Source organism: Balaenoptera physalus (assembly GCF_965194825.1).
Source record: "Balaenoptera physalus genome assembly, chromosome: 14".
In the NCBI taxonomy this organism is placed as follows: Eukaryota; Metazoa; Chordata; class Mammalia; order Artiodactyla; family Balaenopteridae; genus Balaenoptera; species Balaenoptera physalus.
This window is the reverse complement of record NC_138893.1, coordinates 62285447-62310907: the sequence shown is the minus strand read 5'-3', so window position 1 is coordinate 62310907 and position 25461 is coordinate 62285447. Positions and strand designations below refer to the sequence as shown.

The following is a 25461-nucleotide window of genomic DNA, read 5'->3' as shown; positions in this document are numbered from 1 at the left end:
TACAGAAAGGGGAAAATAAAGAGTAACTTTGCAGCAGAGAAAGCTGACAAACACTGCTTCAGCCAGCGGTTCAAGGTCAACATCAACAGTCATAAGTCATGTTGATAGTATGTACCCTTGATATGATATGATTAAAATAGCACTTTACCTCTGTGCTCTTCCCCCAAATCTATAACTCCAGTCTCATCATGACAAAAACACAGATAAAACCCAATTAAGGGATGTCCTACAACTCACTTGATCAGTATGCCTCAAGACTGTCAAGGTCACCAAAAACAAGGAAAGTCTGTGAAACTGTCACTGCCAAGAAGAACTTAAGGAGGCATGATTGCTCAGTGCAATATATCTTGGATGAGAACCTGTGACAGGGAGAGGATATTAGGTAAAATTTAAGGAAATCTGAATAAAGCATGTATTTTAGTAAGAAATACTGTGTCAATATTGGTTTATTAGTTGTAACACATGTACTATACTATTATATGATGTTAATAATAGGGAAAACTGGGTGCTGGGTATATGGGAAGTAAGCACTGTCTTCACTATTTTTCTGTAAATTTAAAACAGTTCTAAATGTAAAGCAATTATACTCCAATAAAGATGTTTAAAAAAAAACTGTTCTAAAAATAAAGTTTACTTAAAAAATAGTTAAATGTAAAGCAATTATATGTAAATGTAAAGCAATGTAAAGCAATTATACAAATGTATAAATGTAAAGCAATTATAAATGTAAATTAAATGTAAAACAATGTTCTAAATGTAAAGCAATTATACTCCAATAAAGATGTTTAAAAAAAACTGTTCTAAAAATAAAGTTTATTTAAAAAATAGTTATTTTAAAAATCTAGAATGTATGGTTCTAAACTTTAATAAACATGTTTTCAAAAACTTTAAAAAGTGCCCCTAAATAGAAGCATATGCAACTAATAGAGCAGGCAATTGCTAGATTTGATTTCCAACTTCTGGATTTATACGTGTGTATATCACAGTTTCCTTGAGGCAGTATTGGAAGAGCTGGGTTTGGACTCATTAAACAGTAGCTATTTTTTTCATTCTGATAAACTTTTCTGGTTTAATTAAAGAAAAAAAAATAGATTTCTGCCTCCTATGAGAAATCTATTCTATTGGAGTCACTGATTTGAGTTAGGCTACCCAACGGCCTTTGCCTGGGAGAGGGGTTAAGATCCCTAAGTGTGATTGTTTCACCCGAGAAGCCAAGATGCTGCCATTATTCCATCATTCTAAGAAGGAAACTAACATGTATCAGATGCTTGTGTGCTCAGCACGTAACAAGCTTTTTAAACAGAACCAATCTCACTTTTCACAGCACTTCTGAAGTGTGACAACTCCCATTTTACACATGAGGAAACTAAGGCTCAGAAAGTATACGGCCAGATCTGCCAGAGCTCATACTCATTAAACTGAAATCTTTCTGGCTTCCTGCTTTTTCTGTACAACCCAAAATAACTACCCTAATGAGATGAAACATTTTTAAAGGCCTGTCCTAGTCACAATTATATGGGAATGTACAAATTTCACAGAATGGTGAAAATGTCAATCTACTTCCATACTAAAAATTAAAAAAAAACCAAAAAACAAAACTCCTTGGCATTAAGTCAGCAGTCAGATGTTTGAACTCAAAGGACCTCAGCAAAGTAGGTCTTGCTGAATTAAATGTGCCTTTAATTGGTGTTTTGGTTGAATGTCCCTTTTGCAGAAAAGGGATCACAATAAATGTCATTAACATGGAACTTGTTTTCCAACTGAGTGAACAGAACTAGCTGAGGTTGTAAAGTTTGGTTGTTCTCTTTTCAGTGGTTCTCCGCTGTGTGAAGTTAATGGGGTAGAAGTAATTTGTGTGGCCCGGTCAAAATATTGCCAGCAACAAAATCCAGAAATATTTGAGTTGGCCAAAGCAAACACAACCTGGGATGCGTTTTATACCTTCCTCTCCAATTCTCTCACCCCAGGATTCAGGCATAAATAGTGCTACCCTCAACATCAAGCATGCATTTTAATTTATGCTTTGACACAAACTGAATATACTCTGGGCCCTTCTACTGTCTCTCATATTTCTGTCAAGTAACAATATAAAGGAACTCTTACCTTTCTCCTTTATTAGGAAATCTTTCTGGATGGTGAACTCATGATATCATTGGAACTCATGTTTTACTTCAATAACCTATAGCTAACATCCACTGAATCCTTAGAGTTTGCCTGACAATGGGTTAAGCACTTTACATAATTATAGTGATTAATCCCCCAAATACCTCATTTTAAATGGAAGGAAACTAAGCACCAAGAATTTAAATAATTTTACCAAGATTTCACAGGTAGTGAGTGGGGGAGCTACAATGTAACTAAGCAGGACATCAAGCTTGAGAGCCTGAACGCTTCATCGCCGCACCATCTCACCAGGCATTACTACTCAGCCATGCCAGCCAGTGAATTCCAGTACTGACCTCCTAACTCTAACTTAGAACCAAGTTTTAAAGTTGGATTTCAAGTTTGGGAGTTGCTTATCCTAGGTCTTGATGTTCTCCACTAAACTAAACCTTCTGCCAGCCTTGCAGAGGTCACTTCTTTCTGGGTCTCAATTTCCTCAATGACAGAAAAAGAAGGGAAGTCAGTGCTTAAAGGGTGTGGATGATAAACCAGCTGGTGAAGGCAACACCCCTCTTCAAAGCCTTCTTTACAGAGTAACTGCCATTCCTAAGATGGGAACAAAATTTAAAGTGAACCCTCTCAGCCTTCTCTTTTCTTGACCCAACTACATTCCAACACGTCAAATTCAGTTTTACTAAGCATCTCCTTACCAACCAATTCAGCATACTCTTTACAACAGTAGTATACAGATTTCACTTTTAAAATAATTAGTATTAAAAATAATACCTAAATATACTCTTATTGCTGAAATTCCAATAATACTGAAGTGAGCATTCTTAGTTGCCCAAGATTTCTTTTATATAGTAGCCTATTCTTTTTTTTTAATGAATGCTAATTCCTATCAAATATCTGAGGATAATAATTCTTGGACATGCTATGTTCTGAATTTGTTGCTTATGTATCACAAATCTGCCTTTCCTCAAATGCTTATTGACCTTGATTGTTCATTTCTAATTTTATCATCGCTTTTTGATAATTATCAAACTTCTAACGTAGGTTTTATAGTAGCCTGCCTCTGGCAAGTGGCTATGTCTGTGTGTGTCTCTGTGTGTGTGTGTGTGTGTGTGTATCCACAGAGAGACAGAGAGACAGATACACAGAATTTAAGGTATTGGCTTATGTAATTCAGTCCTGGAAGTTTGGCAAGTCCAAAATCTGCAGGGTAGGCTAGCAGGCTGGAGACCCAGGGAACAGTTGCATTTCAAGCCCAAAGGCAGTCTGCTGACAGAATTCCATCTACCTTGGGGAAGGTCTTTTTCTCTTAAAGCTCCAACTGACTGAATTAGGCTTACCCACATTATGGAGGGTAATCTGCTTTATTCAAAGTCTACTGATTTGAATGTTAATCTCATCTAAAAATTACCTCCACAGAAACATCTAAAATAATGTTTCACCAAATATCTGGGTACTATACCCTAGCCACGTTGACACATAAAATTAATCACCACAAAAGCTCCTAATTGGATGTAAATTTTCAAGTGAGGAAACAGATTCAGAGACATGAAATTGTCTCCATAGTTATTAAGTTATGTATATGACAATATATCCCTCTAGACAAAAGCCCCATGAGAACAGATACCATGCCTGCTGGCTCCAATAACCCCCATACCAAGCATGATCCAAACGTTCAATGAACATTGTTCCTTTAGGTGCAATCCTGTAGACTAGACTTCTTGAAAAACTTCTTGTGACAGAAAAGACTAGTTGCTCACCTCAATTCTGTTCTTATTTGGGATGGCCTTGAAAGAATGATTCCTCCAACTAGGATCTAGATGAGGCCATTTGACCAAATTTTGACCAGTAAGATGTAAGCAGAAGTGTTGAGTGGGATTTTGGGGAGAATTTACCTAAAGAGAGGAGGTACGACTTCTAAACCCCTTTCTGTACCCTGCATCCTGGATTTTAGAAGTGATGATCAGCTTGGGACTTCCCTGGTGGCACAGTGGTTAAGAATCTGCCTGCCAATGCAGGGGACACGGGTTTGAGCCCTGGTCCGGGAAGATCCCACATGCCGTGGAGCAACTAAGCCTATGTGCCACAACTACTGAGCCTGCGTGCCACAACTACTGAAGCCCATGTGCCTAGAGCCTGTGCTCTGCAACAAGAGAAGCCACCGCAATGAGAAGCCCGTGCACCGCAACGAAGAGTAGCCCTCGCTCGCTGCAACTAGAGAAAGCCCGTGCACAGCAACGAAGACCCAACACAGCCAATAAATAAAAAAATAATGTTCCTTTGAAAAAAAAAAAAAGTGATGACCAGCTTCATCAGGATCCAGGTGTGTGAAGATGAGGGTCACAACATAGCTGAGGGCAGGAAGGAGCCCAGGTCCCCGAGAAAATCTTATAGCTACCTTGCCAGCTTTCACTGCCTCCTTTGGACTTATTTTACATAAGATATAAACTTCTATCTTCTTTAAATCACTGCTATTTTGGGTTTCCTATTATATGAACCCAAACCTAATTCAAATATATGTAATTTCCACTAAAAGAGCTAGAAATGTGGATGGAATATAACACACTCATATAAATGCGTAAAAACAATAAGAAAACAAAGTTGGCAGAACTTGATTATTAGTAACCAAGTGGAGTGGATCCTTGTAACCAGGTGGGGACCTTGGACCTGAAAGAAGCATAGTATCAGCATTGGTATTGAGCCCCTTCATAAAGCCAGGACTATTGAATGTAACCACGCCATCCAAAATGAAATGTAGACTGGAAGATATTTGCCCACTGGCAAAGGAAAATTAAAATGGAATTTGTCTGTCTCAATTTAGATCTAAATGAGATAAAATTTCTCTAATGTTTATAACCTAATATATCCTTACGCAGGTTTTAAGGTACACACACAGACACACACAGATGATTTGTGTCTGTATATGCATGTGTATGTATGTATTGCATAGCATCATAAATACCAAGCTAAAAAATTAAATTAGAAAAGTGTCCCCCAGAGGAAGCAAATGCAAAACCTCTCTGGAGGGATACAACCCCGTTGGCAAACTCAGGCAGTCCAGAATTCCTACATATAAAAGCACATATGAAATATAACCTCTCTATTAAATAACTTATATATTAAATATAACAATCTAAAAATGACAAAACTACAAGGACATAAGACATCTTAAAAGAGAGTTAACAAAAACAATAAAAGGAACTGGACATGAATTGCTTCATAGATAGAACTGTAATCATATACAGACTATAAATGAATATGTTTATCATGATTCACAAAAGATGGAACTGAAAACAAAGAAAATAATTCACAGCTCTGTTAAAAAAAAAAACAAATAGAACTTCTAAGATATATATATGTGCACATATACATATGTATATGTGCACATATATATATACATACACACACGTACAAATGTATATATGTGTTTGGCGAAGTTTAAAAACTCAGTGGATACATTAAGATGAATTAAACATAAGATTACACAGTGTTGAGAAGGAAATTAATGAACTGAAAGGTGTATTTGAAGAAATTTCCAAAATATATCTAATCATAGTTATAAAGAGAAAGATTAGAGAGAATGGGTTCAGGGGCAACATTTGAAGAAACGATGATCAAGAATTTCATAGAAGTGATGAAAGACTTAGATCTTTAGATTCAGGAAGCAGAAGGTTTCTCAAGCAGTCTAAATAAAAATACTGATTTGTTAGTGGGAGAACCAGGATAAGAACCCTAATCTGGATGGATTACGGTGTGGTAGAGCGAGACCCGGAGCTGAGACAGGAACTTACCATGTGCCAGCCGTGGTACAAGCACAAAACTCATTTAATTCTAACAAAATATTATAAATTAGAGATTACCAATCCTATTTTACAGATGAGAAAAAATTAATGTTCAAAGACATTAGGAAACTTTCTAAGGCCACTCAGTGAGTAAACGGCAAAAGTCTGTATGCTTTGCTCCACCCCTGCACTGTCTCCTGGTATAACACCACTTTGCACAAAACATTTAACCTCTTATTATCTCATCTTTTCTTCTTCAAAACAGAGGAAGTTGCCCTCCTGCCTTAATCGTTCCCCAGAGTTGCTATGAAGATAAAACACACATACATATAATATCTTAATTCCTACAGTGATCTATGATTCTCAAAGCACACGTACACTGTTTACTCCACATTGTAAATGCATGGTGTTCACCAGACCATGCGGATGACCCCGGACGATCTGACAGGAAACACCAGTTTTCAGAGCAGTACATTTGAGACCACACGGAATCACAGTTGTCTGTTCACTGGTATAATGGAAGGAGGACGGTTAACCCTTAAGCCTCCTTTTAAAACTAATATAAAATTAATAGGTAAACATATGCTATGAATTTGGCTTTGGACTAAGCTCTTTCCATGCCTTCTCTCCTTTGAGTCTCATAGGAACGCTGAGGTAGGTTTTACCATGATCCCTATTACCAGATGTGAAAATAGAGGCTCTGAGAGGTTAGAACACTTGCCTGAGGGTAGGTAGCTACTGTGGTTAATTGAGATAACAACCCAAGCAACTGGAATGCAAAACCCATGCTATTAAACATTTTCCTCTACCGCCTCCTAATCTGATATGGTTCTTGAGAAGACACATTAGAAGTGTTTTGGAAACTACAAAGTGCATTTGAAATGTAAGTTTCCATTTTGTATAAACCACAATGAACACAAATTAGGAATTAGGCCCCTTGAGCAGCAGCTTCAGTTATGTTTGAAAAGTTAATGTTCTCTTCCTAACCAGCTCGCCATTAATTTCAGCTTTCTTTTACCATTTGAAAATGTATTAATGCAAATAATTAGCATTTTATTATTCCATTTCTGTTATTCTTAACCCCAATGTTATTCTAGGATTTAAGAAAATCAGAAAAAAAATCTCCTTTTTGGTTCATTGATAAATGTTTTTCTACTAGGATGTGGAAAACCTAGATTTGCTAAATTAGCCAGATCTAGTTTTACTGGAAAAAAATTCAAGATGCTGCCCAAGTTGCCATATATTACTTCTCAGATGCTTTGTGAACCTGAAGAATTTACTGTATCAGTTGGTCATAAGGAGTGGTACATTTGATGAAAGAAGGAAAAAATAGTATGATTATGCCATAATTGTCTTGTCTGGGACGTGTGTGTGTTTGTGTTTATGTGTTGTGTGCACATACACACGTGTATATGCGTTTTAACTTTGCATCCCCCAGGATGTCTCCTACCTTTTGAAAAGAAGATCTTTTTTGTCAAAACTTAGTAAAATTAACTCAAGGAAATAGGTAATGTCATGATCATTAGGAGAGAGATTATATAATAAATTCCTCTCAAGAAGTTATCTAAGAGCTTAGAAGCAATTTTTCTGTGGGATTTTCTTTATAGCAAAGAAAATAGAGCACAGCACATTAGGCAGATTAAAAACCCAATGATCAAAAAACACCCCAAAAAACCCAATGATCAGTATTTTCTAATATCAATAAAGGAAAACACCAGATTACCAACTGGATTTCTTGTTCTAAAACTGTTCTTTTACCAAAAAATCCATATTTGCTTTTGCTTCGGGGTTGAACTAAATAATATTGCTTTCAAAAAGCAATATGATCTTTGTAAACTATAATTTCAAGAACATTCATTTCAACACAGGAATGACTATGGAAAGGAGCAAGGATTAAAAAGTGGGAGATACTCAATTCACGTTTAAAGGACAGGGCCAGGGTAGCCTCCCACTTGCTGCTATGATTTTTAGATTTAGCCTACACTTTAGATAAATTCTCAAGTACTCATTTAATCCTACAATTATATGATATGGAAAATACTGTTCAAGTATGTCAGGAGAACCAAATGCAATTTCCTAAAGCACAAAGCAAAGAGAGGGGTGGGTAGGTGTGTGTGTGTGTGGGGGGGGGGGTGTGTATGTGTGTGTGTGTTTTAATCCGTTCAACACTAGATGGCTCTAGTTACAAAACCAATAACTTGTCAAAAGTCTAAAATCCTGGGATGTGGCATTAAAGAACAGATGGATTCTAAACCACGGAATCAAACTCTGCTTTCTTCCAAAGTCTAGCAGGCATTAAGAATAGCATCAGGCTTTAAGGTTGAAATGTTATGAAGCTCTAAAAGAGCAGGCTTAAAATCCTAGAAGACCTTATTTCACAGTTAAATTAAAACAAGAAGTTGCATTGACATAGCCTTGAGGATGTAGATTTCATTTGCTCTGCAATCATTCTACTCTGTACTCTATGGTACTCTACTATTTTCAAATCATTTTCGCATATACTTTGACCGTCTCAATAATCAGTGAGGTAGATAAGGCAGGTAGAGGTTTGCCTCATTAAAGGCAGGGACACAGACTCAGACAAGGGGCAGAAATTTGCTCCGGGTCAAGCAGCTCTTGAGTGATAGCATTAGCCCGGGATTCCTCAGGCACCAGCTCCAGGCTCAAAGCTCTTTCTACATAATAGAGAAGGAAAGAGAATTAGGCTTGTGCCCTAGGTAACGTGTCCAACACGGCCCTTTCATTATCCAGAATGTTCCCTTCTAGGGAAGTAAATAACACCCACCCACCCATCAAACACCCAAAATGAATTTTGAATTCCTAAGAAACTGAAAACACTGAAGAAATCTTTTATTGAGATAGGAGAGGGAGGATCATGGCTGGGAAGGAAGCTTCTTACACTTGGTAACCTTTGGCTTTGAATTATAGTTTAAGTTTTTTAAAGCTTTCATTTTACCTAAGCCAGCAACTATCAATGAATTTTGCCTAAGTATGCCAGCTCTGCTAGGTGGCAAAGTCAGCCCAATATTAAAAGCAAGATTAGTTAAAATCCACAAGCCAAAGAGAACATGACTGATGAGAGCTACCATTTAATGAGCGGTTACTATGATCCACTTTGCAAACCTCTTCCTCCATTCCATTCTTTCTCGCTCCAATGCCACCACCCTAATCTTCACCACCATCTAGTCTGTTAGATGCTTTGCCTCCCTCAAATCCAAACCACTAACTCTTATTTGAACATATACGTGAATAAAATAATTCTAAAACAAGCATATTTTGATCTTAAAAAAAGATAAACTAATATATCATATATCAATTATACCACAATTTTTAAAATAAGGAGAGGGGAAGACAATGTCATCTCATGACAATTTATTCTCAACTCTACACCCAAAATATACACAAATATATCATGTGACTCACCTTCTTAGAACCCTTCAGTGACTACCCATGGTGCCCCAGGATAATGTTGGAAATCTGTATCACCAAGTGCATGGCCCTCTAGGGGCCACTTTCCGCCACTTTCTCCCTCTTGCCGCTCACAACTGGCTTTCTACCAGTTCAAGCTCATTCAAACTCAGGGTGTCCACATGTGCTATTTCCACCTACTCGAATGCCCACCCTCCCACTCACACATCCCTCGGGTCTCGGTTTAAATATCTGGTGTTCTGGAAGCCTTTCCTTACTCCCACCCAGTCCCACACTAAGTTAGGTTCCTATGGTGTTGTTGTTTCTGTTTGTTTCTTTTCTTAAAATGATTATCACAATAAGTGATATCAGTGAATATTCATCATCTCATATAGATACAAAATTAAACAGAAACTTTTCTCGCGATGACAACTCAGGGTTCACTCGCTTAACGACTTTCATATATAACATACAGCAGTGTTAATTATATTTATCATGCTGTACATTCCATCCCTAGTACTTATATGTAACTGGAAGTCTGTACCTTTTGATTGCCTTCCTCCAATTTACCCACCCCTACCACTAATAACACAAATCTGTTCTCTCTTCCTATGAGTTTGTTTTTGAAGTATAATTGTAGGTCCCTGTGTTTTATGCTCTGCTTAGCAACCTGTACTTCTCCCTCATAATACTTATAACTAAGTTAGTCACTGGGGGGAGAACTTGCTTAATGCATATACCCTGTATCTGGTTGGTTAACCATGGAATAACTAAAGACTAAATATTTTGTGAGCGTTTAAAATTGTGCTCCACAATAAAATAAAATTTACATCATAACCAGTACACACATACACATACATGTAACTGAAACAAAAGTTTCAGGAACACTATATACCATTTCTAGAAGCAATTCGCTTGATATTTTCTATTCTATTCTGGTTTTAGTATGTTGGATACGACCCAGTATATTGATTTTACACCCTACTAATAAATTCAACTCTCATTTTAAATAATTACCCATCTACGCTTAGCAGATAGTAAGTCCTCAGGTAACTGAAGAATAAACAAATGAAAAAATATTTAGCAACCACTATTTAAACTGAATTTGTTTCCTTGTTTACACTGTATAACAGTTTATTTGATTATTGCTTTGTCTCTCCTAGGATAATGAGGCCCCAGGAGGACTAACCTAGGTCTATTTTTACGAAGTAAAAGCAAGTCTTGCCATTCTAGGTACAATTATTTCCCTTGATTAGACTGATGAGATCAAGGTCATGAACTTGATCTCATTCTGATCATTTGGTTTCTCTTTGTCCCAAGGCCACAGATTGCCTCCCTAAGTAAGTAACCTTAGGAAAGAGAGAGGCTGATCCACTATTTTTCTTTTTATTGCTGATCAGCACATCCCTATTATTGCAACAATTATGGCTTAGAAAATAAAAAGGAAAAAATTTTCCAGCAATATCTTAAAAATACCACCAAATTCATTACTGCCTTTAGCTCTTATGAGCAATATATGAATTGTCTTACCTGAATTGTCAGATCTAAGGGCTATTTTAACTTGTTTCCAAACATTGTGGTTTAACCTGATTATAATCCTGCCCTGTTAAATGCCAGGACCGCTCAAATAGGAAACCAATGTATTTTTAAATAACCAGTTAACATACTGCCTTCTTTTACCATCGTATTTTGCTGTTCCACTAGATACCCTCAAAACCCTGGCTTTTTTTGCTTCATCTCTACTTCTCGCCATCCAGGCATCTACCATACCAAACAACCAACAAAATCCTCCCAAGACTGACAATCTTACAATATCAACAGTTCTCTGCAGGACCAGGTGAACTCAAGGAAAGAATCCCCACACATTGGGGAACCATACGAGCCCAGACTGAGCTTTCACTAGGAAAACCAATAAAACTGCTTGGTGAGGGGGGTCTACTCCCAAGGAGGTTGTAGAAGGATGCGTCCCTCAGAGAGCTGTCTAGCTGGGAGGGGCATGATGCTTCCCTCAGGTCTCACTCCAGGGGCAAAATTCCAGGGCAAAACAATTGCTCCGGGAGTGTTTTTGTTAAACCTTGTCAGGCATTGCTTTGGAAAAAGCTTAGGTAAATCAAGGCTTCCTTGTGTTTGAGAACTGAAAACTGTGGGCAGAACTAGCATTCTGACAGTATGCTTTATTTTCCCAGATGTGCACAGTCGACTTATCTTCCTCTAGGTCCATATTATGGAACGATTGTTTGTAAAAAACAAACAAACAAAAAAAAGCACAGAATGAACCAGTACTTCTGTTAATAGTTGGTTCCTAGAAAATCAGACTCCTCTTATTAGAACTGAAGCCAAGTGTGCCCTCTAATTTTAGCGCGGGGGCCTGTAGTTTATAAACCCTTATAATTTGCTCAAAATTAGGAGAGTTTTAGTTCTTTTTTTTTTTTTTAAGTGGGCTTTATGACCCTTAGAAATTTCCTCTATAGACTGGAGCTCTTCTCAGAGAACTGAGAACGTAGAGTTTATATCTTTGGAAATAACATTTTCCTATTCTTCAAGAAATGAAGAAGTAATGAACAATAGCTTTGGCTCTCATATAACCTCAGTACATGCTGATTATTATGGCTCCCTCTTAAAATCTGAATGAGCAGCTTGTATAAAAAGAAGCGTGCTTTCCCCAACCTGATCTGACCCTATTTATTTGGTTATATAAATGCTTTTTGTGTTTTATTTTGGTAAGCCTGCATTTATCTACATACTTGACCTAAAACTCCACACTTTATTCCGTGTAATACAGTAACATAGGAAGTGTGGAGGGAAAAAAAAGGAAACATTCTCCTAAATTACCATAGGATTAATATCATTTTGGCATAGCAGAAAACAAGGGAGCTAATATAAAGAAAAGCTTAGTTACCCAAATTGCAGTGAGTTCTACTTTTTAAAATATATATCACTTAAAACAGCATCAAAATAATATTCACATTAATGATTCTTAATGCAAAATTCATTTTAATATGGTAAACAAATAACAACAGTAATTTTGTAGATTCTGCTTGGGTTGTAGTGACCCAATTATCTGGTCAAAGGGCTGCATGGATGCAAGAGACAGGGTGAGTTAAAGTTTAACTCCCAGGAATTGTAAACCAAACCTAAAGCCACTGAACCTTTGGAGTTTGATATGATGATTAGAGCATACCCAGAGTGACACGTTGAATTCGCCATAATCAAGGAAACCTTTTCCGGGTGGGGATCTCTGAAATCACTCAGGTATTGTCCATGTGTTTTGCTTTTTCTATTTCAACTCTGTGAAACTGTGCGGTGTGGATCAGTGGGAATGCAGTGAAAAACAGTTTTTACCCTCTTCCACTATAGAGCTGAATTCAGAGATGTTTCTAGTTTGTTTTTACACTAATGAAGCCACCTGAAAACAAAAGAAAATTAGAACGATCATATAGTCTCAAAATGAGATGGCAGCTGTTTTTGCTCCTTGATTTAATCAATTTCTGAGGGTAAAAAAAAATGTAGATTTATCACTTTGGGTATAAGAGTAAGGCTAATGTTTCTGAGAAATGTATTTAGCAATAGCCAGACAGCTGGGAGAGTTGTGGTTGACTGTGTGTCTTGGTCCTCAGATCCCAGGAAACGTCAAAGTATAATTAACAAGAGAAATAGTATTAACATCACTGACAGAGTCTGAATTCTCTGTATAGGTCATAATTTCTACCATACTTTAGACTTCATATATTCAATTATCTTCTTTCCTCTCCTCCTTTATCCTGCACCACCACCAAAAGCACACTTAAACGCACACACACACACACACACACACACACATGGAAAATGATTGGTTGGAGTATATTAAATCTCAACCTTGAGATGGCTAATTATTAGATCTTTTCCTTTCAGGATGGTTTGGGCAACTGTGCCGCAGTGGATATATTTCACATGATCATTTTGTTCACTCCAACAAGATGATTCACAATCAGACTATGATGGTATTTTACCTAAAAAAAGAAATCAATCAAGGCACTTACCAGGAATATCCCATTCCTCCCAGAAATCTCTTAAATACTTTGATTGAAATAGTTTTGTTCTATGATTACCGAAGTAAGTTCCAAGGAGAATGGGTTCCCAAACAAGTTTCTTTACCATGGGACTTCTTAGATGTGTATTGTGTGTCTCCAAGAAGATGACTAACACACCGTCATTTGTGCATTGTGCAGGATTAGTGTTCTGCAAAACGTGCGTTGGCAAATTTAACTCTAGTTGTATACAATTTAAGATCATCAAAGATGTGATGGTCTGGTCTGAAACATTCTTTTTTTATAAATATGTGCTGAGATGCATACAGTAGGAGCATAGGTCTGGAAATAAAAGTGAAACCACTAACTTGTCAAAGCACTGAGGGCTTCCCCTGCTAAATACAGGTAATAGACAAATGACTTACAGGTTCATTTTTAAGGGCAATATTTTCTGGAATAGTATTGATACTGCCCATTTGAGACAGTTCTCATATTTTACTGTTTCAATTTATTATTTATCAAGTGTAAGGGAAGGAGAAAGATAGTTGTCAAGAAAAAAGAAATTAGTTGTTATGGGCAAACACATAATGACATAGTAGATATGAAAACACTGAATATTTGGTTATTATTTCCAATTGGGCTAATACCAAGTTGCTTTTGTGTCTTTTCAAATATAGCATTTCCTACACTGTATTCAGTGGACGTTAATATATGTGGCTCAAAAAGAGGGATTCTATTGTCAAGTAAGTTGAGGAAATGGTGGTTGGACAAGTTAAAGCAGGTCTTGTTACTACATAAGTATTTTGAATAATAATAATAACAGACATTTATTAAGCATATTGCCAAGTGCACTTCTAAGCGCTTTCCATGCATTTATCTCAAGTTATTCTTAGAAGAGTCATATAAGGTAGATACTATTATAACACTTTTCAAAACGAGAAAACTGAGGCACAAGTAAGTTACCTAATGGGCTGAACATCACCCAGTTAGGAGGTGGCAGAGCCAAGTTCCCCAGCCAAGTGGTCTGACTCCAGAGCCCAAACATAGAACCGTGAGACCGTCCTCACAGTGACTGGAGATTTACTCTGTGTGTAAATGCATTCATTCATCTTGAATATCTAGGAGAGTAGGCAATGTTCTGTTTCCTAAGCTTAATTTACAACAGAACATCTTCTTTCAGTAACATTTATTAACATCTCTCAGAAATGGTACCCCTCAGACTACAGATTAAGACAGAACAAATCATTTTTATAGCCCGTGTCCAGCATTCATAACAACCAGAATTGACTGAAACCATCACTATTGAAATCATCACGATTGCAAATCTCTTAGGTACCTTAGAGTCTAACCATCTTTCGTCAAACAGGACCATGCCTATCTTAGAGACTTTCCAAATTAATTATAGACAGAACACTGGACTTTTCTCCTGACAGAGCTGGGTTGGACTGCTTGTTCACAAACTCCCTAGGTTTGTGACCCTGGGCATGATATTCAGCTTCTCTAAATCTCGGATTCCTCAAAGGTTAAATGGGGGCAAAATCTGTCCTGCAGAATTTAGTAAAGATTAAATGAGATGATAAAGCAAAATACTTAAGCACAGTCCCTGGTACACAGGAGGAATTCAGCAAAACTCTCTTCCCTTTCCGTTTCCCTGTTGGTAAAAACCTCCAGAAAAGTTTCCTAAAACTTTCCAAACTTACCTATTAGCTCCTCTTTGTCAAAACAATGCTACTATCATTTAAATGAAAAACTGTATGTAAACAATGAAGTTTTCTGATGAGTCACAAAGTGAAACCCCATTCCATTTATTCAGAAAATAAGAGAACTTATCATTCTCTTTTATTCTAAAAAAAGAATTTTTTCACTGAAACCCACAGGACGCCCTGTCACAGTGGGTGTTCATTTCATCACACAGCCAGTTGATATTAAAAAATCTGTTTCAATAACTATCTTTTAAAATACTGTCATCCTACAGAAACCTGGGCAGTATGGGTAGTACGCTGGGTACCATTGCACAATGGTTTTCATTACCTTATGTGTCTCTAAATGACTCAATAAGTTCAAACAAGATGGTATTGATCCACGGAGGATAAACACCATTTTATCTTATTCATGGAAACAGTAACCAGGCTCTTCTAAAGTGCAGTCGTAACAGTCCAAACTCCCCCAGGGAAAGCATCTGGAAAAAGAGCAGCACGGCTACAGTGACATTCTGTATTAGAAATCTAAATCCCATCTGCTCCTTGGCCTGATCAAGTAAAATCCAGGCAGTAATTAACAAATATTTACTGCTGATTCGATCAAAAAAGCTGGTTTATCACTTTATTCCATCAAACCTAACCCAACTAGGTTATCAGCATTAAAAACTATTTCAAATTTTTATTTTAATAAATTAGAATTTTGTGATGAATATTTTTGATGGATCCAAATGAAACATTAAAATATTTCTCTTCATAAAAATAGTTGTCTTGACTAAAATATACTGGTATCTTAAGCTCTCAGATTTGATTTTCTTTTAAGGATATACACTAAGCTTGTTTTTTCCTTATTCGGATATATATGTGGAATTTTATATATGTAGGTATTACTGATCATACAGAAAACATTTTCCAGATTTGCTTATTCCAATAGGACTCAGTTCCTGCTAATATTAAGAGGAAAGTAATAATAAAGATTAGGATAACTCTCTCTAGTTTGCAAGGTTATGTACAGGGTTCTGCCCCAGTCAGTAATATGGCTAAAGAGAATTAGCATATGACAATTTGGCCAGACAGAATGACTAAGCGAGCAAACCGGTTTGCAATTCTATCAAAATCCCTCCTTCAAGGACATAGCAATGTCTCCTCTTCCTCTAGCAGTTAAAAAATGACCATTGTTTTGGGATGCCCAGTGGACTTAACACTAGATTTACATAACAAAATTAACTACCATGATACCTTATTTCTATAAAATATTCCAGTTTACATAGCAAAATTAACTACCATGATACCTCATTTCTATAGAATATTCTAGTTTACAAAGCATTTTATACAGAAGAATTTAGATTTTTTTAATGCCAAATTTCTTCATAGTCAACTTAGTAATCCTAGTTTCTTCAAGGTAATTGTCATTATTCGTCACTGAACGATGCTCTCACCTAGAGTTTATAAGCTTAGCTCCATTTATGTAACAATAGTGCAGACTACGTAGGGAGCCTTCAACTACTGTCCTGGGCATTAACTGATTTGTTGATGAATTAAGAGGTTTGATGAAACTGTGAAGAAAGGACACAAGGATACATATGGAAGGTGAGAGGAGAACAAGTCCCATGCAGGTCCCAGAAGAAAACAACCCTAAAAAGACTTAAACCAGTGCAGATGCTGTAACTAAGACAGTGAAGGAAGCAAAGAAGGGAAGATTCTATAACATCTCCTTAAAAACTGACAGAGCACTGACAGGGTATTAGGTATAAACGTAATTGATTTTCACTTCTATTAACCCATCTGTAGTATCCTTCTATCCAGCTTGTCTATTAGGTTTATATTTCGTGCTCAGCTGGGGCTCAGCTGGGGCCTTCTGCATGAATTGGCATAGCCTAAAACCTGTGCTTACTTGCAGTGGAAGTCAAAAATCAGAATCTGATACCATGGAGGAGAAAACTCTGTTGGCACATACAAATGCCCACCTCAGGAACCCTCTTTCCAATCCTCTTTCCTGAAGAGCCCTAACACTGCCTCACAATCCAGGCATTTACTACCAGCCAATTGACACTCTATGATGATGATAACAATGATATTAATAATAGCTCTTATGTCCTTATATAGCTCCTGCCATATGCCAGACACATAGATTAACTCATTTAATCCTCTGGAATCTCCTGGAATCGGTACTGGTGCAATTCCATTTTTCCAGTAAAGAGGTGACGTCTCAGAGACATGAAAAATATTGCCCAAGATCACACAGTTAATCAGTGGTTAGAAACAAGAGTGAACTCCAGGAGTCTGGCACATAGACCCTGCAGAGTAAAAATGGAACACTGAGAAGCACTGAGTCTTGGAGTTAAAAGGAAACGTTGAGGTCCTTTGACAGAGAAAAAGCTGTATGAGTGTCCCAAGGATAAAAGACACTTTTTATTAGGGTAAGAACCCACGTGCAGTACTCCACCCCTCAGGCCGGCCCTTTCCATTATACCGCCTCCCACAGGACAGCATTTCTAATTCATCCTGATTTTCTATGCAAACTCTGAGAGAGAGATTAATAGGACCTCCACGATTATGAGGAAATATCCCCTTCACTCTGAGTGCCACTCTCCCTGTTATGTTCAGATTCAGGGACTGACACAGCTGGAGACGCAGTTAAAGGAGACCTCTCTTGTGAACAAAGAGACTGCCAGGCGCAGGTCACAGAGGAAATATGCACAGACACAGGCCAGGAAACACAGTGGAGTCACCTCTGAAAATACAAAGTAATTGTCCTGAATGACTTGGCTGTCTTACACTCGAATTCTGTTAGTGTCTGAAAAGGACATAGCACCTCCCACCTGGAGGACACACCCTTCTCCCCAGGGAAAGGATAATTGGGTTGCTAGGTCTCTGAATGCTAAGGGAATCCCATATTTAAACTGACCTAATTTGGAGCTTTAAATTGAAACCCAGATGCACCCAAATAGCGGCTCCACCAGCCTCAATAGAGTTCTTCATTTAGGATAAGAAGAGTATGTTTCCAGAAGTTCCTTTTTAAAATACAAATTAGTTGGAATACAGAGTGGGGAGTGATCAGGGCACTTTGAGGTGTTGACATTCAGGAACACTGTAGCCTAAAATCACCTAGCATATTCACTAGTCTCATAAAGCCTTATGGAAATGGTACTTAGGACAAGTTTTGATGGTGGGGAAGAGAAGACGTAGAGGAGACATGGCCCAGGGTGAAAGTGTCATGGGTAACCAGAGGATAATAGAAGGTATTTGAATGGCAGGTGTTTGTCTGATTTTTGAGAAAGAATTTACTTATTAAATAATTTTGATTTATTATTAAAGTCATTTGAGCATCACACTTACCAGGTACTAATTCTTCCACGTGTCTCTCTCATTTCATAACAGTTACTTAATACAACTGCATTACTTAAATTGGAATCAATCAGGGAATGCCATTATGTGGTCCCAGAGGGTAATAAAGATAAGAGAAAAAATTACAATGTCTAGAAACTCTTATTCTTATTTGCCTTTCAAAATAAGCCATAAGATCAAATATTTACTATAATAATAATAATTCAGCTTACTACTTCCAATAATAATAATTCAATATTTCAAAGTATTCCCCAAATTCCAATGAAACAACGCTGATTCATGGTGCTGGAATGGCCAAGAGGGAGATGATTACAATGTTAAAGCAGAAGGCTCCGGACCCAGAATGCCTGGGCTCAAACCCTAGTTTCACCACTTACTAGCCATGTGACCTTCAGTAAGGTAACTTCTCTGTGCCTGTTTCCTCTGCTGTAAAATCAAGGTTGCTTTGAGATTAGATCAGAAATTACACATGAAGATCTTAGAACAATACCAAGTAAGTGTGCATAAACCTCAGCTATTGCGGCTATAATTCTCATCTCATTTCTGTGTTGATTACACAATGCTTTACTAGAGGAAAATGGTTAGAAGAGAGAGAGGCTATGAGGTCAACATGCAGAAAGTATATTTTAGCCTGGAAGTCAGTGGCTTAGAAATTAACTATCCCCACGACTGGCTTGTTGTGCAAATTGGGAACAATTTCTCCCTGACTCTGTTGCAGTTTTCCCAAGGCAGAGATGTTCTCTATCATAGGCAGGGCCTCCTAATTAAGTCAGTATAGAGTGATTTAAAGGAACCTGTGTAATTAGCAAGAGAAGCAGACTAGAAATCTGGTCTGAAATCGCCCCAGAGTACAAACCTCTCAGGCTCTGTTATTTTCACTGTTATGACAACCATCAAAGTATTCTAAGGCACAGTACTCTCTATTGAATAAAATAGCCACCTAACTGGGGACAGAAGGCAAAGAGGTAGAAGAAGAGATAAAGAAAAACATTAGTGAGTGTCATGTACCAAGCTCTGTGCTGTGCACTTATCAAATCACTTTGAATCACTATAACAACCCTATAAGGCAGGCATCATTATCTCCAATTTTGAAATGAAGAAACTGGGACCCAGTTATAAATAACTTAACCCAAGTTTGCAAAGTTCTTAAGGGATGGAACTCAACATTTGAACCTAAGTCAGTATGACTTCGTGATCCCATGGTTTTTTGTTCATTATTGACTATGACACCCTTAGACTTGTGAACCAATAATGAACAACACAGTGCAAAATATTGTGTATTCTAATATCCTGTGGTGAAACTAGAAAATTAGGAAAAAGAAGCCAAAGTCTGGAGTAGTCAGAGGGGCTATATAAAATGTCCATTCTGTTTAGCAAATATGTATGAAATGCCAACTAACACGAGGCTAAGTGCTAAGGGCTAAGAAGATGAGTGTATATCCTTGGTGAGTTTATGGCCCTCCCTCTCTTTATCCTACCTTCATTCCTCAATGAATGAATGAGGAAAGAATGTAGGATGTTCTGTCCTTCTTTTTCTTTTCCATCTGTCTCTAAACTAGTCTTTCTGCCTTTAAGCTGTTCTCAACAAAACTCACGAGTTATCTTTCTAAAGTACACAGGGTCCTAGAATTCTTCCATGTTGTTCCCAGTGACTTCATAATACAATGCGAACACTCAATCATGCCAATATTGATTTAATTCTTGCCTACCTTACCAGCTTTATCTTCTGTCACTCTCGCTCCCTCCCTCGAGCAAACCCCTCCCAACTTGAATTCAACATTCTAATCATACTCAGCTTCTCAACCATCCATATTATTTTCACTTACACCTCTGTCCCCTAGAGTCCCTTTCTTCTCCCTTCTCCTAACTCCTAGCCATCCTTCAAACTGGCCTGAGTAGAGGGAAGGTATACACTGGAAATTAATATGAAGTACAACGTTGGAGAATTTTGTTAATAAGATAGAAAAATTGACATTAGTTCATAAAGTTATATGAGGCCATTAGAATTATTTTAGTTGAAGAGTAATATAAAATGGATATTTAAGAAAATCAACCAGTGTTGTACCAATGACATTAGAGTTAGAAAAGACTAGAGGCTGAATTACAGCGATGATCTAGGTATTAAATGATGGCTGCAGAGATGATAATTAATGGCAGTGGGAATTCAAAAGAAAGCAAAGTATCAGAACTCAGTGGCTGACTAGAAATAAGGAGGCAAGAATTTAATAAGGGCAGTTTATACCAACGCATGTAAGTTAGCATAAAATCAGAATTTATATAATCTTTTTTTTCACTGCGATTGAAATGTATTATTTTGTTTATATATACATTTGAACTGATTTTATTTTTGCAACCGAAAAATACTGCATTGACACAATTTAATCATTGACATACACTAGGATCTTTTCTTTCATCTTCAAATGTTCTGTCTAGCTGACTCTTGTCCTTGAAGCAAATTGTCCAATTTTGAGAGGCAGAACTATAACTCTAAGTAGTTGTATGTGTGGTCAGACTGCCAGGAATTTGTATGAGTAAATTTCATAGATGTTTCAGGAGGTACAGACTGTTTTTTCTTGCCCCCTCCCTTTATTTTCTGACACTGAGTCTTGGAAGTTTCTGGCTTTTCAGTGGGAAAAAAAACTGAATCGTGGAAACAAACACTTCAAATTATTCATTCATCAAGCTTCGCACAATCTGGTCTTTAATCTTTCACTTTTTCTAAGCACATCAGGTTGGGAGCAGCCATATGGTTGTAATGCTGGGAGGGCTGGGGAAGACTAGATGTGAGACCAGGGCAGAATTTGGGGCTGTTGACAAAGAGCAGGGAGAAGAGGATCTGGATTTCTTTCAGAAGCCTGAATCTTTGGAGGGCAGTCTACAATCGGGGATGAGAGATGGATGCTGTAATTGGTCAGCTTGGGTTTGACTAGCTAAGTAGAGGACATGAAGAACACATGGCCAGAGCCCTGTGCTACTCATCCCAGTGAGATACAACTGTGGGCAAGTCAGCGCCGTGAAATTCTTACTACAGGAAACTGTCACCTGCCTCTCTGTGAGAATTACAATTGCAGGCAATTCATAAAACACCGAGGGACTTCCCTGGTGATGCAGTGGTCAAGAAGCCGCCTGCCAGTGCAGGGGACACGGGTTCGTACCTGGTCCGGGAAGATTCCACATGCCACGGAGCAACGAAGCCCGTGCACCACAACTACTGAGCCTGCGCTCCAGAGCCCGCGAGCACCAACTACTGAGCTCCCGTGCCACAACCACTGAAGCCTGCATGCCTAGAGCCCGTGCTGCGCAACAAGAGAAGCCACCGCAATGAGAAGCACGCGCACCGCAACGAAGAGTAGCCCCTGCTCGTCGCATCTAGAGAAAGCCTGTGTGTAGCAACAAAGACCCAACACAGCCAAAAAAAAAAAAAAAAAGGTACATTTAAAAAAAAAGGAAAACACCGAGCAGAGCCATTTGCTACATCTCTTATCAAGGTATATCAGATGGCAAGTCACCCTTACTCAGTGACCTAGTTATAGAATATCCATATAATCTTTTTTTTTAAGGGAAACATAAGGCTGTCCTTTATTGAAAGAGTCAGATTGCCTCAGGGCCATTGTACTACAGAGCTTTAGATCGTTGGAATTTGTAAGCTTCACTCCAGGATTGAATGTATTCCATTAGTCAGTGATTGGCAGCCTTGGTGAACATTGAGTTTTCAACTGAAATTTTCCAAATTGGTCTGAGGAAACCAGATGCAGGAACTAAGTTCAAAAGGACAATCTCAACGAGAATAAAAAGAGACATGATAACACCAGACCTCACCAGCTCATCAGGTCTCTGTAATCAGCCACACAAATAATTGGTCCCAGGACTATTGGATAAACATCTGCTTTTAAGCTGAAGGATATCTACATTGTATGCTGTGATTACCACCATACCAATTTGTAAGTCAACTTAGAAATGAAACATACATGCAAAGAAATTCTACTCTTCTTGTTAGGTTATGTGAGTCTAGAATTTCTAAACTCTGCCAGTTCTCTTTCCCAGGGATCTTTAAGAAAGTCAGGCATGGAGTCAGAGTTGGGCATTGTTATTGAGTGAAGATAACACCATAGCCATCTGTACCCTGATCTTAATGTACTAGAACAATGCCAACACCAAAACCATGTAGGTATATGTATTAGCCAGGGTTCTGCAGAGAAACAGAACCAATATTCCAGTTGGAATCCTAACTGGCTAATACATATACCTACATGGTTTTAGTGTTGTCGTTGTTCTAGTATCTGTAAGATACATATAAATCTATTTATCTATCAATAGATAAAGAGGTTTATTACAAGGAATTGGCTCACCTGATTATGGAGGCTGACAAGTCCCAAGATCTGCAGTTGGCAATCTGGAGACCCAGGAGAGCCAACATGTAGTTCCTGTCTGAAAGCCAGAAGGCTTCCCAAGAAAAGCCAATGTTTCAGTTCAACTCTGAATGCAGGAAGAGACTGATGTCCCAGCTCAAGCACTCAGGCAGGGCAGAGTTCTCCCTCTCTTTTTTTTTTTGTAATAAACTGGGCGTTCTCTCTTATTTAGCCTTTTTATTCTATTCAGACCTTCAGTTGTTTAGGTGAGGCCCACCCACATTAGGAAGAGCAATCTGCTTTACTCAGTCTATCAATTCAAACATTCATCTCATCCAGAAATACTCTCAAAGACACACCCAGGATAATGCTTGGACAAATGTCTGGGCACTCTGTGACCCAGTCAAGTTGATACATAAAATTAACCAACACAGTATAACCTTAAGGGAATAGAAAGCACCTCAGGTTGTCTGGTCTTAAGGATCTCCATTCTCTCTCCATTACCCACTCCTTCATCCAACACATGCACAGTTTCCATCTGCTGTTAAAATTTTCCAAAATCTTTTTTGGATTAAAAAAACTGCTATTTATCTCTCAACATTCAATGTTGTCAAGTACAAGTCACTTATGAGGATCTCTGGTTCAGAGTTTCTGATATTCTTATCCAAGTTGAGCCGAAGCTGGAGGATTTGTAAGGGAGTGGCGGTGCCAGAACCAGCTACACAAGGAAACTTCTTGTGTGATGTTGTGCTGTCAGCACTGGCCACCAGGAGTTTATTCACCCTTATGTATATATACACATTCATAGCCACACATGTGTGCTTGTGCATGCCTACATATGTACAACCACACACAACCTGATGGTGCAGGCATAAATTCATCTCAGCCAGGGAGAGTGTGAAAATAAGGATGGGGACTCTAGACACATGGCAAATGGGAAACAAGAACAAAGGAATCTAAGAAGTAAGAAGTAACTGGTGTATCTGGGAGACCTGATGGGCTTGAGCGCAGAATAGCTCTAGACTTGGATTGAGAGATAGTCAGAAAAGTAGAGTTAGGACCAGATCACGGTGGATACTGGATGTCAGGCTAAGGGGTTGGACTGTTACTTTATAGTTAATTGTGAGACCAATGAAGAATATTAGAAGGGACATTTTAGGGAGATTGATCTAGCAGAGGTAGGCAGTAACTAGGGGTAGTAAGCAGTGAAGTTTCATTCTACTTGGGCTGAGTTAAGTCTAGTAATGGAAGAGAGGGTGGAGGAGGAGGGTAGGAGTAAGAAGAGCAACAAGTAAGGATACATATGTACAGGAGCAGGAAAAAGTCAAGACCCAGACTTCATGCGGAGCCTACGCTGGAGGTTGTTCTGGATAAAGAGGCTGTAAGGACCTCAGCTGTAGGGATTCATGGATCTGCTAAGGTGCTTCACTGTTAACCTGACTCAACTACTTCTTGCATCTGCTCCTCTCTCTTCTAAAAGCCATCCTTACTTTCTACTCTCTATCCTTTCTCTACCTCACAGCTTTTGCTTCCTCTCCACATATAGAGCCACGACATAGAATTTTACGCCTACAGTGGTAATATGAATACCTTATTGGTTGGTCCTCATGGAAATGGAGTTGAATATGAATCACTTATGCCAGAATCTAGGAAGAATGTGATTTTTTTGGTATGTCAAGGGCATTATTTGTAAATACTGGCAATTATGAAAACATGTATTCATTAAAAGTGATGAAAAGTAGACAGGACAATTATTAGAGACAATTTTGAATTATTCTCTTTCTCCTCTAATCTAGTCTCTGTCTTTCTTGTATAGACTTTTTCTTCTTTTTAGTAATTTTTTAAGATGTGTCTGTCCCAACTATTTGGCAGGTGGAATAAATTACTCTCTATATTTCATTTTGTTTGACATTTAACATGTATAGACTAGATCTTATTTCAGAAGTTCCAACCTCAGTTGTGTATCACCTGAGGAGGTTTTAAACCATCCAATTTCCTGGGCTCCACTCCAGACCAGTTGAATGCGAATCCCTCTAGGGGTGGTAAGGGTGATGCCCAAGTACAGGTGATTATAACATGAGGCCAGGTAGGGAGTCTGTTCTTTCTCCATAGTTTCTGCTAAAATTTAGAAACACTTGCAGTTAAATCTTGAAGTCCTATTTTGACAAGACATGCATAGGTTAACACTTTCTCTCCTGTCTTTCCTTGTGTAATTTATAGTTTCAAGCTAAATTCCAGGGATTTAAAGGCTCTTTGTTGATATTTAAAGGGCATTTGAAGCAAATAAATGGTGAAATGTCTTTTGAAGCCAATAAAATATACCTCTGTAATATCTACTTAGTGAGAATATGCTAAAGAGCAGGAGGTGTTTCCACTGGACCATAAATTATGCAATTTTAAACAGATTTTTTAAATGAAAATAAAAACTTCTGACCATTTGAAATCACTTTTTCTCAAACAAAACAAGAAGGATTCCAGATGTCAGGATTGTTTTGCAGTAATGATGATCTGTGGGCCAGATGAATGTGCTTAACTGTCCCAAGAGTTTGGGTAACTTTTTCTTTTCAAAAGAGATTGTGTGTGACTCCTGATTTTTAATTATTTAAAAAAAAATGTTGGGAAGACATGTCTTCTCATCCCCTGCATGTTCATAATGCCCTGATTTAGTCCAGGTGTAAGTATATACACATGTATATACACAAAGAAATGTATAAAAATTGCAATCCAATTATTTGTCTATTATACCTCTGCTTGT

At 37.9% G+C, this 25461-nt stretch overlaps 1 protein-coding gene across 4 annotated transcripts in view; it reads left to right on the top strand.

Annotated features, from left to right (window-relative positions):
* Positions 1-9428: 9428 nt before the first annotated feature.
* A1CF (APOBEC1 complementation factor) overlaps positions 9429-25461 on the top strand; it is an 87230-nt gene continuing 71197 nt past the window's right edge. For 2 of the 4 annotated variants that reach the window (XM_082423721.1, XM_082423718.1), the window contains exon 1: positions 9431-12557. The gene's annotated coding sequence lies outside the window, so the exon portion shown is untranslated. Of the gene's footprint in view, positions 12558-25461 lie in introns of all 4 variants that reach the window. The other 2 variants (XM_082423720.1, XM_082423717.1) reach the window with 2 other exon arrangements.